The sequence below is a fragment of the Zea mays genome, chromosome 4 (genome assembly GCF_902167145.1).
Source record: "Zea mays cultivar B73 chromosome 4, Zm-B73-REFERENCE-NAM-5.0, whole genome shotgun sequence".
Classification (NCBI taxonomy): Eukaryota; Viridiplantae; Streptophyta; class Magnoliopsida; order Poales; family Poaceae; genus Zea; species Zea mays.
This window is the reverse complement of record NC_050099.1, coordinates 231,372,476-231,388,612: the sequence shown is the minus strand read 5'-3', so window position 1 is coordinate 231,388,612 and position 16,137 is coordinate 231,372,476. Positions and strand designations below refer to the sequence as shown.

Genomic DNA, 16,137 nt, shown 5'->3' with positions numbered 1-16,137 from the left:
CCCCAAATACGATTTCAAATCTACAATGTTAAATGTAGGACTAACCTAGAACTCGGGAGGCAACTCAAGTTTATATGCATTATCATTTATTTTCTCCAAAATCTTATATGGACCAACAGCACGTGGCATCAATTTAGACTTTCTTAACTCTGAAAATCTATCTTTTCTCAAGTGCAACCACACTAAATCACCCACTTCAAGCTTAACTTGTTTTTTACCTTGACTACCAGCAATTCTATATTTTTCAGTCATCTTTTCAATGTTTACTTTAGTTGAAGCATGAAGTTTCAAAATAAAGTCAGCACACTCCTTAGCATCACTATGTACTTGCTCGGTAGTAGGTAGAGGGAAAAGATCAATAGGAGCACGAGGGTTAAAACCATACACTACCTGAAAAGGACTTACCTTGGTGGTGGAGTGTTCCGCCCGATTATATGCAAACTCCACATGCGGCAAACACTCTTCCCACATTTTCAAGTTTTTCTTCAATATTGTTCGCAGCATTGCAGACAATGTTCTATTCACAACTTCCGTTTGTCCATCAGTTTGGGGATGACAAGTAGTAGAAAACAACAATTTTGTCCCCAATTTGTTCCATAGAGTACGCCAAAAATGACTCAAGAATTTTACATCACGATCTGAAACAATAGTAGAAGGCATACCATGCAAACGAACAATCTCTTTAAAAAAGAGGTTAGCAATATGAATGACATCATTCGTTTTGTGACAAGGTATAAAATGTGCCATCTTAGAGAAACGATCAACCACAACAAAAACACTATCGTTCCCCCTCTTCGTCCTAGGCAATCCCAAAACAAAATCCATAGAAATATCCGCCCACTGAACTAAAGGAATAGGAAGAGGCATATACAAACCATGTGGGTTCAATCGTGACTTAGCTTTTTGACACGTCATGCATCTTGCTACAAAGCGCTCAACATCACGACGCATTCGAGGCCAAAAGAAGTGTGTGGACAGCACAACCTCCGTCTTCTTGGCACCGAAGTGATCCATCAAACCACCACCATGCGCTTCCTGCAACAACAAAAGACGAACCGAACCAACTTGGATGCATAGGCGGTTAGCTCTAAACAAGTATCCATCATTTAGCACAAATTTATTCCATGTATGGCCCTCTTTACAATTTAATGCAACCTCTTTAAAATCATCATCAAAAGCATATTGTCCCTTAATTTTTTCAAGTCCAAAAATACGACAATCAAGTTGAGACAACATAGCATAGCGTCTAGACAAAGCATCAGCAATCACATTATCATTCCCCTTTTTATATTTAATGATGTAAGGAAAAGTTTCAAGAAATTCTACCCACTTAGCATGTCTACGGTTTATATTTGTTTGACTACGAAGATGCTTAAGTGACTCATGATCAGAATGAATAACAAATTCCTTAGACCACAAATAATGTTTCCATGTTTGCAAAGATCGTATGAGAGCATATAATTCTTTATCATAAGTGGAATAATTAAGAACATGGCCATTCAATTTCTCACTAAAATATGCAACAGGTTTACCTCCTTGCATCAAAACAGCACCAATTCCAACTCCACTTGCATCACATTCGAGTTCAAAAGTCTTACCAAAGTCAGGAATTTGGAGTAGTGGCGCGTGAGTAAGCTTCTCTTTTAAAAGAGCAAAAGAATCCTCTTGTGACTGCCCCAATTAAATGAAACACCCTTCTTGGTCAACTCATGTAATGGGGCAGCGATGGTGCTGAAATCCTTCATGAAACGACGATAAAATCCTGCAAGTCCAAGAAAACTCCGCACTTGTGTCACCGTCGATGGCGTTGGCCAACTCTGAATAGCATGCACCTTGGCCTCATCAACCTCAATACCCTGTGGAGTGACAACATAGCCAAGAAACGATACGCGTTCGGTGCAAAAGGTGCATTTCTCAAGGTTAGCAAATAAGCGCGCGGCGCGCAAAGCATCAAAAACAACACGTAGATGGTCAAGATGTTCAGATAAACAAGTGTTGTAGATCAAGATATCATCAAAATAAACCACCACAAATTTTCCAATAAATGGGCGCAAAACCTCGTTCATCAAACGCATAAAAGTACTAGGGGCATTAGTTAATCCAAAAGGCATCACTAACCACTCGTACAAGCCGAACTTGGTTTTAAAAGCAGTTTCCATTCATCGCCTAATTTCATTCTAATTTGGTGGTACCCACTGCGCAAATCAATCTTAGAAAATATTTGAGAACCACTTAACTCATCAAGCATATCATCTAATCGAGGAATAGGATGACGGTACCGGATAGTGATGTTGTTAATGGCTCTACAATCTACACACATGCGCCAACTGCCATCTTTCTTTGGAACCAAAATGATAGGAACAGAACAAGGACTAAGGCTCTCACGTACATACCAGCGGTCCAAAAGGTCTTGGACTTGGCGCTGAATCTCCTTAGTCTCCTCAGGATTTGCTCGATATGCAACACGGTTGGGCAAGCTCGCTCCAGGAATCAAATCAATCTGGTGCTCAATCCCACGAATGGGAGGAAGTCCTGGAGGTAACTCAAAGGGAAAAACATCTCGGAACTGCCGCAAAAGGTTAGTCACAGATGCAGGCAAAGTGCTAGCAATATCACTAATAGAAAAGAAAGCATCTTTGCAAACCAAGGCATAGCAACAAGCATCAGTAGCATGAGTTTCAAGAAGATCAGATTTAGTAGCAAGCATGACAGGAGCTTTCAATTTAATTTGTTGCTGAATTTCTATCTCATTAGTTGGTTCCTTATGGGTACTTGCAGCTCTATCTTTATCAGCTTGTACAATTTCAGCAAGAGTCAAAGGTAGCAACGTAATGTTTTTATCTTTATACCTAAAAGTGTATGTATTACTCCTACCATGGTGACGTGCATCAGTATCATATTCCCAAGGTCTACCCAACAAAAGAGAACAAGCTTCCATAGGTACTACATCGCGATCCGCATAATCAGAATACATACCAATGGAGAAATGCACTCGTACCATCACTACACGACGGTTGATCTTTAGCGACCCTTATTAGGGACCGACGGTTGGTCGCTAAAAGTTATGGACCGACGATTGGTCGCTAAATGCGTTTATAGCGACGGTCTGTGGGTCGCTAAAAGTCTAGAAATTTAACGACTTATGGTCGGTCGCTATAGAGGTAAGTGTGTGACTGATAGTGGGTCGCTATAGGGGTACGTGATTTTTGTGTTTCTTATTTACTCACCAAAGCCCATCTAAAGGCCTACTAAACAAACGAAAACCTATTCCACGCACCAAACCACAAGCGCATCCGCCGTCACTTCTACCCCATCACTACAACACTTATGACATTCTATGACGAGTAGTCAATGACAGTAAAATAATTCGTCGTTAGATTGCCTTGTTTATGACGATTTTTAGAAGATGACTCAATATAGTGACGAAAATTTAATGTCTGTCATTAAAATCGTCATAACATACAACTCCAGCCCAGTCCCTGATCCAGCCCAGTCCTTGAATGGCTAAATCCCCAGCCGTAGCGAGCCCAACAGGCCAACTCCAGCCGTGTCTCTGCTGCTCTGAAGTAAGTCGAAGTCCAACTCCAAGTCTCCACGAGACGTACATCCAACAGGGCAGGGCAGCAGGCGGAAGGCGGCTTCGACTTGGAGCCTTCGACGCTCGACGGCGGCACAGCGCCGAGGCCGACCGCGAGTCCGCCACCGGCCCACCGCCGACCGGTCTCTCTCCTCCACGCGGCCCTCTGCCTCGGTCTCTTCGAGGCTTCGACAGCGCCACCGCGCCGTCCTGGATCTGGAAGCAGGCGTGACGACCACCGGCGACCAGCGCGACTTCTCCAATCTCTGGGCTCCGGCGACAAGCACACTAGGTCAGTGCTCTACTGCTCTCCTTCTTTCCTTAACTGCTTGACTCCTTGCAGCCCTAATTATAGCTTCTATAAATCAGTATGAAAGTTTATAACCCTAACTTAAGCAGTTAAGCTATTTAGTTATAGCTTCTGTCCTTCAATGAATATGTGAATATGTCCTTCATCCTTCAATGTTCAATGGACCAGATCTGATATAATTAAGTACAATAAATTCAGTGTCTTGGTACAATAATTCAGTGTCTGATATAATAATTCAGTGTCTGATATAATTAAGTACAATAACTTAGCTGTAGATATTCACTAAACTTCACTTGCACAAACTATTATTCAAGTATAATAAATTTGGTATTGTTTGCAGATTGCTAAGTGATGGAACCTTTATCGGTTCATTCAGTTGTAGCAGCGAAACGGAGGAGCGAAAGAGACGAGACTGATTCAGAGAGCAACTCATTCGACAAGGTTTTTATAATCATAATCAACGGCAGGTTTTTATATATTTATTTTGGTTGATAGATCTCCCATAGAAAAAGCATTATTTTCATTCGTATGAGTGTAATTCATAACATATGTTGTTAATTATTTGTTCAAATAAATCTGGAATTTCTTTTGTAGTTGTGAAGGATATTTGATCATAAATATCTTGTTAATTATTTGTTCAACCAAATGTGCATGAGCAATTTTATGTTCTCTTGGCTTCAGACGCAATGATTTTTCCTAACATAATTTTATCACACATTATAGTTGATAGGATGGGTGCGTGGCTTGGAGGCTTGAGGATGAGCGACCTAGAACAACATTGTCTGGTTCGAATTAGTTTCTATAGAATATAGTTGAAGCTGATCAACATGTCTTTTACTCACCTCAAGGAAATCAATCTGCAAATACGTGGTAATCTCTCATGTGGTGTTGGAATTAATTTCTATACAGGTAGAATGGAAACGCAATAGCAAATGTGCAATTTCTAAATTACAGTAGAAAAAATGTGCAGTAGTCTTTCTGAACTGCAATTTCTGTATTTGATTCGTTATATTTCTAGTCTTTTATTATATCTAAATCTTATATTTATTAATTCTTATTGTTAGGTTACAATTTCTGAATATATATACATTTTAGTAACTCATTTCAGTAACTCTAATTGTTCTGATGGCTTTCTAAATATATAGATAGACAATTCTTGGAATGGTCATGGAGCACACCTGTTACACATTTCACTAACTTGGTAGTTGAACATGATTCTACTTGCAATTTAACCAGATTCTTTTGATATGTATGGAGATATCCATAGCAAGGTGCATTTGTAAAATTTTATAAATCAATATCAATTTAGGGTGCCGTCTCTGCCTCCACCTCTCGAAGAAAATTTATAAACAATCTCAGTCTGGGGCTTTAGTAAATCCTAGATCCACACCTGTACCCTGCTACAATGTTTGACGATAACGACCACCATGGGATAAGCCTAGTTTTGTAGTTCAAGTTATCTGATAGTTTGACAAGGAGATTTATCCTTAATTGCAGGTCATGTAGGTAGATTTATCTTGTATATAGATAAAACACCTCCTTATATGATCTCAAATATTGTGTTAAATGTATTTATCTAAAACATTTTGCAGCTGGTTGTACCTGTTCTTTCTCTGGAAAGTGGAGTGTTTTAAAAGTGAATCAAAAGGTCTCTAACTGGTGGAAACGAGATGCAGTCTACCTAGGACAAGCGATACAAGAAGGCCAGTTCGTAGCCGCCTTGAATCAGCTCGGTGGCCCCAGGGTGAGCCTTGCTCTTCATATGCAAATTTTCTCGCCGGTTTTGGGCCACCAGCATGTTCTTACCTAGTTTCTTGCCATATCAGTTGCCAGGCCAAAGCAAATCAGGGAGCTGATGAAGGTGAACGGCCTGACAAACGACGAAGTGAAAAGCCATCTTCAGGTTAGCAATCCAGCATCCCCCTTGACATTCATCCATCCCCTTCACATTCATCCATCCATCTCAGCTCCGGGAGATGAAGACTCACTGCCCTTGTTTGTTGTGACATGGATCTGCAATATGTCTGACGATGCTGTTGGTTCTTCAGAAATACCGCTGCACAACCGGAGGAGGCCAAAACAGTTTGTTGATCTTCTATAGTTAAATCAAAGCTGTTTTATTTTTTAAAATAGCTAAATGGCAGGTGAGCTATGTAATTGACCCAAAAGGCACTTCAAGCGGGCAGGAAAGTCTAAGGCCCTTACTTAGTACTTCCAAGTAAGTAGAGCAATCACCATCACACGGATTTATTCAAGATTTTTTTGTGTTAAGCCAATTGTTCGTTTTCATGTAATTGTTGTCCACTAATATTTTATTGAATAATTTGTGTGCCGTATAAAATACTGAAACATTATACACTGTAATACCCTGAAAGGCTGGGCCAATCAATTTTGACTCTTCTTTACTTGGGCATGTATTTATTCAAAAAACTATTGGTAGCTACGGTCTAATTTGGACTCTATATTCATGATTTGACTTACAAATCTTCGTGCACATAAGTGTGAATTGGTTTCTCCACACATATAGTGACACAAAGGTGTGGAGCAAGAAAGAGGGTTATTGCCCCATTTTAGGTGGCCAATATGTTCCCTAATCAAAATGCGATCAGTATATGGCTGATGCTTACATGATGTCAGTTGCATGGCCGTACAAGAAAGTAATAGTCTATATCTTATCTTGTTTATGTTTAGATTTATATGAGCCATCAACTTAATGATGATTAACCTTGATTGCACCAGCTGAAGTTGGTGCATAAGGCTGCAACACCGTCTAGTGGAGGTAGATAAGGCATCAAAACTGTATTTGTATTTGCAAATGTAGCAACAATATACTAATTTGATGTACTTTTTTCTAGGGTGTTCTGGACAAAGAAAGCTTGTACCTTAAAATAGGAGGATACAAGAAGCTAGAGTGGTTGTCTGAAGGCTTTTGAACTGCTTGAAGCATTAGTGTAGCTTTGGTGCTTTTGTGACTGATCAGCTCTGGAGCAGCTAGAATGATGTAGTTGTGAGCTTTTGAACAATAGCTGGAATAAACATTAGTGATGTAGTTGTGGGCTTTTGAACTGCTTCAAGCTAGAGTGATGTCGCTATGGTGCTTTTGTGACTGATCATCTCTGGAGCTTTTGTGAATGATCTAGCTAGCTATCTGTAAATGATCTAGTTGTGAATAATATTATAATTGTGATGCTTTTGTGAATATATAATTGTGGTGCTTTTGTGTTTATGTGATGGATCTATGACTGTGGTATACTGATTAACTGTGTATGTCTTTATGATTTGTGTATAAAAATCTGTGATTTGTGGTGTTTAATTAAATGTATATTATTATTAATAACAACTGTAAAAAGGGCGACTTTCTGTTGGTTGCTAAATGTATAGTATGGCGACTTACGGTTGGTTGCTTAATCTATAGTACAACAACCCACGGTTGGTCGCTAAATATACAATATTAGCAACAGACGGTCGGTCGCTAAAAAGATGTTGGTCGCTAAAGCCTTTAGCGACGGCACTTACAGCGACCATCCTTATGGGTCGCTAAAAGTTTTTAGCGACCAACCGTAGGTCGCTGAAGGCCGTTTTAGCAACCAACCGTAGGTCGCTGTAAGTGAACCGTCGTGTAGTGCATGTGTGTTACCTTAACCTTGCCTGAATCATTGATCCACTGAATGTGGTATGGATGTGGCCGTGGCCGTGTGGTCAGGCCAAGCTTCTTGACCAAATCTGAGCTCACCAAATTATTGCAGCTTCCACCATAAATAATAACACGTGCATGCCGATTCTTGATGGCGAAGAAAGTTTGGAACAAATTATGGTGTTGCTGCTTCTCTGATGATTCAGGCTGAGAACTAAGAACACGCGACACCATGATGCTTCGAAGGTTCACCGTAGCATCAGCACCAAGCATGGCATCATCATTAGCAGCAACATCACTAGAGTCATCATCGTCACCCTCACCGTCGGAAGCACTAATGTAGCCATCATCCGTAGCAATGTATGTTCGCTGACTCAGGCAATCCTTCTTCACGTGACCAATCCCATGACAGCGGTGGCAAACAATACTCGAAGAACGACCACTGGAAGGTGCTGCAGGTGCTGGTGAATTCTGTTTCTTGGTGGGTAAGTGCAAAGGAAGTTTACCAACATGTGCAGCAGGTGTCGAGGAAGGTGTATTACTCGAGGCAGGTGTGTGCGTCCGTGATGTAGAGGAGGCACCAAAAGTAGCCCTAGGTCGATGTTGGCGTCCCTGCAATTCCTTCTCTGCAAGCATAGCAAACTAGAACAACTTGTTGACAGTGTTAAATTCTTTGTAATCCACAATGCCCTGAATGTCATGCCGCAAACCTGAATAAAAACGGCAAAGAGCGTCTTCATGTCCCTCTACTATCCCACAATGCTGCAATGCCTTCTGAAGCTCATCATAATAATCTTGAACAAATTTATCCCCTTGCTCTAAACGCATCAATTTCTTACGCAATTCTCTATGATAAGATGGGGGAACAAATCTATCGCGCATAGCTACCTTAAGATCTTCCCAAGTCATAGGTGCTCTACCATCCCCAACTAGACCAGTCCACCAGACAATAGCAAAATCTTTAAATTCACTAGTGGCTTGTCTAACTTGATGTCGTTCACGTACAAGGTGGGCAGCAAATTTCTGTTCTATCGTCATCTCCCAATCAAGATATCCCTCAGCATCATAATGACCCGAGAAAGATGGTATAGAAAATTTAATCTTAGCATAAGGGTCGTCAGGTGCACGATTGTTATTACCTTGCTGGCGGTGTGGCATACCTTCCGTGTTTTGATGAAGACGGCGACGTAGGCGCAAATATCTAGTGGCCGCTTCATCATAATTACCTTCTTCATCAAACACCGCATCATGGGGAAGACGTGGACGAGGAGGTGGTGGTGGCGGTGCTTGTTGTTGCGTCTCCAACACAGCAAGTCTGTCGACGATATGGGACAATCGTCGATCCAGCCTCTTGTAAGTCTTGCCAAGGTTCATGTCAATGAAGGCGTCATGCACTGACTTGTGGACCGTCTCCTCCATTTGCTCCTTCAGGAGCTTGTTGTTTGTCTCCAGATCTTGGCGGCTAACACATTCATCGAAGTCTGTAGGGATCCTTGCTTCTTCTTCGTCGCCTGACATCGAAACACAAAAAACAGGAAACAAACGGTGACGGTTATCCCTAATAATTTCACTACACGCTCCTCTCAGGTGGAACACAGGAACACGCTCTAATGTATCTTACCAAGCTCTTACAAGTGTCTGACGAAATACAAGCAAAGGATGGTACAATCGGAGGCTGGTTCAAGATACTTACCAAGAGGTAGTGAAACCGTGATTGCAAGGTCAAATCTGTATTGATCAGAAGATATAGTATGTGGAGCTGTAGGACAGGCACAATATGTATATGAATGTGGAACAAAATCGAGTGCAGATGAGCGAAGTTCAATAAATATCCAAAGCACAAGTCACAATTGCTGGCTATGAGATGTATCCGAGGCGTAGCACAACAAGTTGGAACAAAGAACAATGGAACTATGCAGAATGGCAGTACCGTAAATGTGGTACTAGCGAGGCCAAAAAGGCACTAGTAGGATTCACTGGTGATTTTGTTTTTCTTTTTTGTATGATTTTTTGATATTTTTCGCAGCACAAGAAGCAACAAAAAAGGAGGTACACCAAGTTTCACCTAAAACAGAGATCAGATGTGGTCTATAGAAAATGAGCAAGTTCTCTGAAAAGCGTGCAAGAGCTTTGACAAATTTTTTTCTTTATTTTCCTGAATTTTTTGACAACTTTATCGAAACCAAATAGGTCGTAGGCGAGTTTGGATGACCTCAGAATGGTGTCAACAAGCTCCTGTAAAAATTTCATATTTTTTTGACACCCGGGCGAAAAGTTATGCCCGGTTTAAGGAAGGTACCTCAAGTTATGTTTTTGGAGGCACGACTAGAAAGCGGTGGTTAGGGCAAAAAATCCCTATCTGCAATCACAGCGGTTAGGGCAAGTCAATTAATGGGGTGGATCGACTTGTGATCTGGGTAATGGTGGATGGGATAGCAGTGAAGGTTAGGGCAGTTGATCTACGACGAAGATACACCCTAAACCAGCAACACGACTCGACCACGGACACAAACTGAACAAAGCCAAACTGAAAACGAAATTGCAAAGGCTAAACAAGGGTTCTAGGACAGTGGACTTTTTTTTGTATGTCAATTATCTGGAGTTATAGGATGAAAAAAACCTAAACTAAACTAGGGTAAGCCTGACGGTAATACCTGAGTCTTTAATACCACTTGATAGGAACGGGGGTGCCCAATCTTTCGTCAGCTGAAGGTAACTATCGATTTGGTGAGATGTCACACAGACGATCCGACTTCCAATCAACACGACTAGAACCCCGCAATCGCAGCACCACTTCTCCTCTGGTTATCAACCATGCACTACGCAGTTGACCTCGCCACGAGGGCTGATTCCTGCCTGAGAATCGAAGACACAAGCAAGAACAAGAAAGAACACAATCTAGAATATTGCGGATGAATGATTAAGCTCACAAGTTGGGGTCTCACAAACCGATCTACGACGACTGTTCTTGACAGATCTAACTTAAGCAAAACCTGAGCCCTAATGTGGTGGCGGCTACTGATTATATAAGAGTTAGGAGCGTGACTCCCTCCCTGGACGCGCCCTAATGGGCCCAACAAAGATACACGACCCAAAGGCCAATTACGGTGTCACAGCACCGAGACAGATTACGGACGTCGGTTTGGTCCTCCACCTTGATTCGAACGTCCTTGCTGGCCTTCCACGCCTCCAAGTCCTTCACCATGTCCTTGCTGGTCCTTTCCTTCATTCCTGCAAATTCAATTGTCTTGCGCGTGCGCGAGTAATCAGACCTTGAACATCAACTAGGGGAGTGTTATTTGTATCCATGGTAGTGATGTCCTCATCACTCTCTTTTATAACTCGTTTTTCTTAACTCTATATCTTGTTCTTTATATATAATATTATATATTAGAGATACAATTTATTTTATATTTTTGTATCTATATATTTGTCATACCGTTAAATATAAGTGTATTAGTTTTCTTAATCTATTGTTTAATCTATTAAAATAAATAGAGCAGAGGAGAGATAATCTTTATATATAGAGGACTAAACAACGTCCTCTATGTTTTGATGACAGTCTGCTAGAGAGAAGTTAAGGAAATCTCCAAATTTAGAGAAGAGGATCTTTTAGAGGCTCTTGTTGGAGCTAACCTAAGGAGAGATAGAGGACTCTAATGAAGTCTACTTCATTATAGTGGAATTCATTTTCATGTTGCAAGGATCAATCATTCCCTCTATAGATAATTAATTACTCACAAACTCAATGCCACCTCGATGGTGATGCTAAAGGTAGCCTCTGTCTGTTCGTCCTAGCTCTTGATATCTTCGAATTCTTTTGCCGCACGGGCCATCTCTTCCAGGTATTCGGCCTTGGCGGTGGCGTGTCGGTTGATCTCCTAGCGAGGTGCCCCCTTCTCACCAACCTCTTCCACCTTCACGGTTAGCTAACGGTTCTTCGCCTCTGCCACCTCATGCCTTCGTGCCTCGACAACGAGCTCGGCCTGAAGGCGTCCCACTTCCCCTCTTAGGGCTGCTTTTTCAGCTTCTACTCAGGACATCGCGGAGCCAACAAACACCCTCGAGGCCTCAGCAAAGTAGCCAAGCTGGGAAAACAAAACGTCAAGCTTTATGTCACAGAGTACAAATCGACACGCAAAACAACTTATGCATCAAAGCTGGGATGCCACCTCCCTCGCTATGTCAGTGGCAGTCTTTGACGCTTCAGTGGTTGTTCTCATGGATTCGCGGATCTCTTCAATGCCTCCACGACAGCTTTGGTGACCTCTCTTGAAACAATATCCTCCATAGCCCTGCCACCTGCCTCAATTGAGGCAAAGAAACGTGCCTAGGCAATCTCCGCCATACTAGCGGACATGCGTTTTTCTATCGAGTGGTCAACTACGACCATTGCCTGATCCGTGGTGCCACCTTTCCAACAAAAAAGACACAATGTTAAACAAATGTAGACATCCCGAGCATTATTACTTACCAAATGAAACTCACCAGCTGCACCACCAATCTCCTATGCGATACCAACACCAAAACCAAAAAAATTCTTCGACAACATATTTTTGTCACCGATAGCTCAGCTAGTGGAGCACTATAGGACTCCGTCTCTTGCACACCTCGCACATGCAACACCATGACAACTAATCCAATCCGCAGGGCCGAAATCATGATTGCCCTAGGTGCCAATGCTGACTTAGGCACGTGCCAAGTGTGCCTAGTACCCACCAGCTTGATCGGCGAATCATCTTCTTGTTGCCTGGCCCGCATAACCTTTAGGGCTTGTTCGGTTATTCCCAATACACATGGATTGGATGGGTTTGGAAAAAAATGAGAAGAAGTTTGACTTGTTTGGGATTCAAACCCATCCAATCCCACCCAATCCATATGGATTGAGAGATAACCGAACAAGCCCTTAGCGGGTTCACTAGGCGAGAGGGGGCTGACCTCTTCGGCCTCTAGATGCATCTTTCCCATAGCAGCTGATATAACAGACGCAATGTTATGGGCATATGGATACACATTAAAATACCTCGCCAGCCTAGAGGTAGACACGCCACCGTCGAAGGCCCAAGGCACCGATCTAACTACGCCCCTCTTCTCCCCCTTGGAGCTAACCTTCTGATATACTTCCCCAAACTTATCCCCAGTAATTATAGGTGAACATTAGGTCATGCTGGGCCAGCATGTGACCCGAAAGGACCAGGCTCGTGCCTCACATCTAGGCCCAACATGACACATTTAACATATTGGGCCATGCCATGCTGGCCTACACGCTTAATGCTTGGCCCATAGCACGACATGGTAAGCATTAGACAAGTCGTGCTAGCACATTTAGTGCGACATCCCAATAGCCCATTAGGATTGTGAAAGGGAAATGGCCTTAAACCATTTCTTATATTGATTTTGGTGCTTGATGACCATCACAACCATTCAGACTAACTAGTTTGCCTAGTCTTTGATTCACAAGTTCATAAGTTCAACAATTTAGTGTCTAAGTCACAATAAGCTTAGATCCAACCAAATAGGGGGTAAAACATGGAATAGATGAACTACCAATAGTTCTACACTTTGGATAAGTTCTAAATACCTGAGGAACCTATTCAACACATCTAGAGAGGTTGGAAAGCCCAGAATCAACAATTTACTATTTTGGAGCTAGTTTGAGCAAAAGAAGAAATATGACTTAGAAAATTAAAATGTCCAAGATCCATGACTTAGACTAGTTGGAAAGCCACTAGATATATTTGTTTAAGTCATAGGATCTCTCTCAAAGTTCAGCCAAAGCAACTTAGAGAAGATAGTTCAAAGATCAACGACAAGTCAGAAACTCAAGTTCTTAAATCGCCAAGTGTGGACCGTCCAACCCCTTCTCGCGGACCGTCCGGTTATAAACCGCAAACCATCTAGCTATAATTTGCGGACCGTCCGCCTGTGTTGATTTGCTTTAGCCCAAAGGTGACAAGTTGAACAAAAGGATTTTTAGAGCTGGCATGGACCGTCTGGGACCAAGGGCAGACCATATGCGAGTTTTCACCAAGGGAAGACAGCTGTTGGTCAAGCCGTTCAGTTGTTAGACATAACCGTTGCAATATTAGATCCGATCATTGGAGGGTCGTGGACCTAGCCGCAGATCGTCCACTAGTGCATATTTTGGTAGATGCGCCATAACGACTATATGGGTGGTTGAGGGCTATAAAAGCCACCCCAACTAGCCCATTCATATCGTTCATTGATCCATATCATACACAAGATACTAAAGTAACACTTCTATACACATCAAAGCCTCGCAGGTGCCACAGAAGAGAGATCAAGCAAGAAAGAGCTACTCGTGTGTGTTTAGCGATAGTGCCTTGTGAGAATCATTGAGAAAATGTGTGTGCTACCTCTTATGATCATTTGAGCGTGTAGTTTTGACTCCCATTCATTGTAAAGCTAGTAAGAGACCCTTATATTTGTGGTTGGCCTTGCGAAGACTTCGATCTTTTATTGACAAAGAAGAAGAAACACTCACCGGTCTTGGTGACCATTGGAGAGACGGAAAGGGTTGAAAAAGACTCGTCCTTTGTGGACTCCTTAAAGGGGATTAGGTTCTTGGTAAACCGAACCTCGGTAAAACAAATCATCTGTGTCTCTTGTGTTTATTTCTTGTGATTTATTTGTCTTCTCCCTCTCTAATTCCTCTTGCACTATTTTTGTTGATATTACTTTTTGTTGCTTCAAGTTAAATTCTCATATATAGAAGCAACTCCTTGTAAGATAGAACATGTGTTGTTTCTCTTCTTATCTAAGATCTCTTGCTTTATTCTCCATAGAAATTTAGTTGTGTTGCTTTGTGTTAATTCCACATTCTTTGAAAGCAACACTTTTTCAAGCAAAGGACTTAGTTTTATAATTCGATAATTGTTCATCTTGTTCTAACTGCTAATCGAGGGATCAAGTATTGTGTTAAAGTTGTAAAATTTAGGTTTTGCTTAATCACCCCCTCTAGGCAACTATCAATTGGTATCAAAGCTAGGCACTTCATATTGAGTCTAACAACTCGAAGTGATGGCCCAGAGAAAATCCCAAAAGAACAAAAACACACCACCAAAGGAGAACAATGAAGTAACTCTTGAGATATTACTGTCCGATTGTTCTAATTATGCTTCATGGTCCACTAGTGTGATAAATGCTTTTAGAACCATTGACTCGCAATTAGAACAGATTTTAGACGAGTATTATGCCTACTATTTATGACAAGAAAAATCCTTTCAAAGAAAATCAAAGATGTTTGCGCTTAAATTATCTAGCTTATGACATCTTAGGTAACTCTCTTAGCAAAGAAGGTTATCATGCCTTCATAATTAGATATGATGAACCTATTCATGATACACATGATATTTGGACTAGAATTAAAGATAAATTTCATAAGTCCAAAATAGTTCATATGATGCTTCTATCTAGTTTTTGTGAAACTAAGCCCTTGAAGCAAGAAGAAGAAAAATAACGTTGGAGACCAAATGATGAATCCACCTCTCCAAAATGTTTGTCTTTCCATTTTGATTACCACATATGTTGTGTGGCTAATCAAAAAGATAGCGGAAGCACAGAAGAGGATGAGGAGGATGAAAGAAGCTTCATTCAACTCTATCCACACCTAAGCCTAGAAGACAAGGCAGTCACGCTCAAACTTCTAAAAAGAGTGAGAGAGCAAAGCAGAGCTATTCACAAGCTAGAAAATGTCCTCATCACAAAAATCCAAAGCTTCGAATAGTTGATTAAAGAACATGAGGAGCAAAAGTGCTCTCATGTTGATTTGGTCCAAAGGTATGAAATCATTTCAATTGAGCAAGACAATTTCTTATCATGTATCGCTCAATTAGTAACTAAGAATACCTTGCTTAAGGACCAAGTAGAAAGGCTAAAAATTGAAAATCTAGCTTTTCAAGAAAAACATGATATGCTTCTATGTTCTCATAAAAATCTTATGGATGATCATATCATGTTAGATGTTGCTCATGAGGTTGTAATAACAAATTTAAAATCTCACCAACCTCAGTTATGCACATGTGTTCAAATTGAAACTATATTACCATGTGCTAATGCTTGTTGCTCGTTAGCAAGAAAATCTTTCTTTGAGCTAGAATTCCTAGGAATAGATGATATTGTATATCAAGAGCTCAAGGAAGAAAATAAGAAGCTAAGAGCGAGCTTGACATAATTGAAAGGGAAGTGCACTGCTCAACCTTCTCAAGATAACCGTGATGACATGGTGAAGAAGCTTGAGACGAGAACAACCGTAGCATGCACTGAATCCCTCGAGGAAAATGTCAAGGATATGAGGAATATCAAGAGGAAGGAACAAAAGAAGAAAATCAATACCTCTGCCAAAAGCCTCAACCATGCCTCCATACAAGGTAACATCCAAGGTAATGATCAAGCCACACATCACACTAAGAAAAATAAGAAGTGTAGTGAATGCTTTGAAGAGGGGCACTTGATTAGGTCATGTCCCTATATTAAAGAAAATGGCTTGGTTATTAACAAGGATGATAAAAAATGTTTTAGATGCTCCAAGAAGGGACATATTGTCACACCAAGTTTTGGAAGGTAAACCGAATGCGAACCATGTACGTGCTAGGA

General features: G+C 41.2%; 1 long non-coding RNA gene across 1 annotated transcript; it reads left to right on the top strand.

Annotated features, from left to right (window-relative positions):
• Nucleotides 1–6,343: 6,343 nt before the first annotated feature.
• Nucleotides 6,344–6,878, top strand: LOC118477027 (uncharacterized). The gene is made up of 3 exons (XR_004857972.1): nucleotides 6,344–6,544; nucleotides 6,627–6,666; nucleotides 6,743–6,878. It is a non-coding gene; the product is annotated as an uncharacterized lncRNA (long non-coding RNA).
• Nucleotides 6,879–16,137: the final 9,259 nt, after the last annotated feature.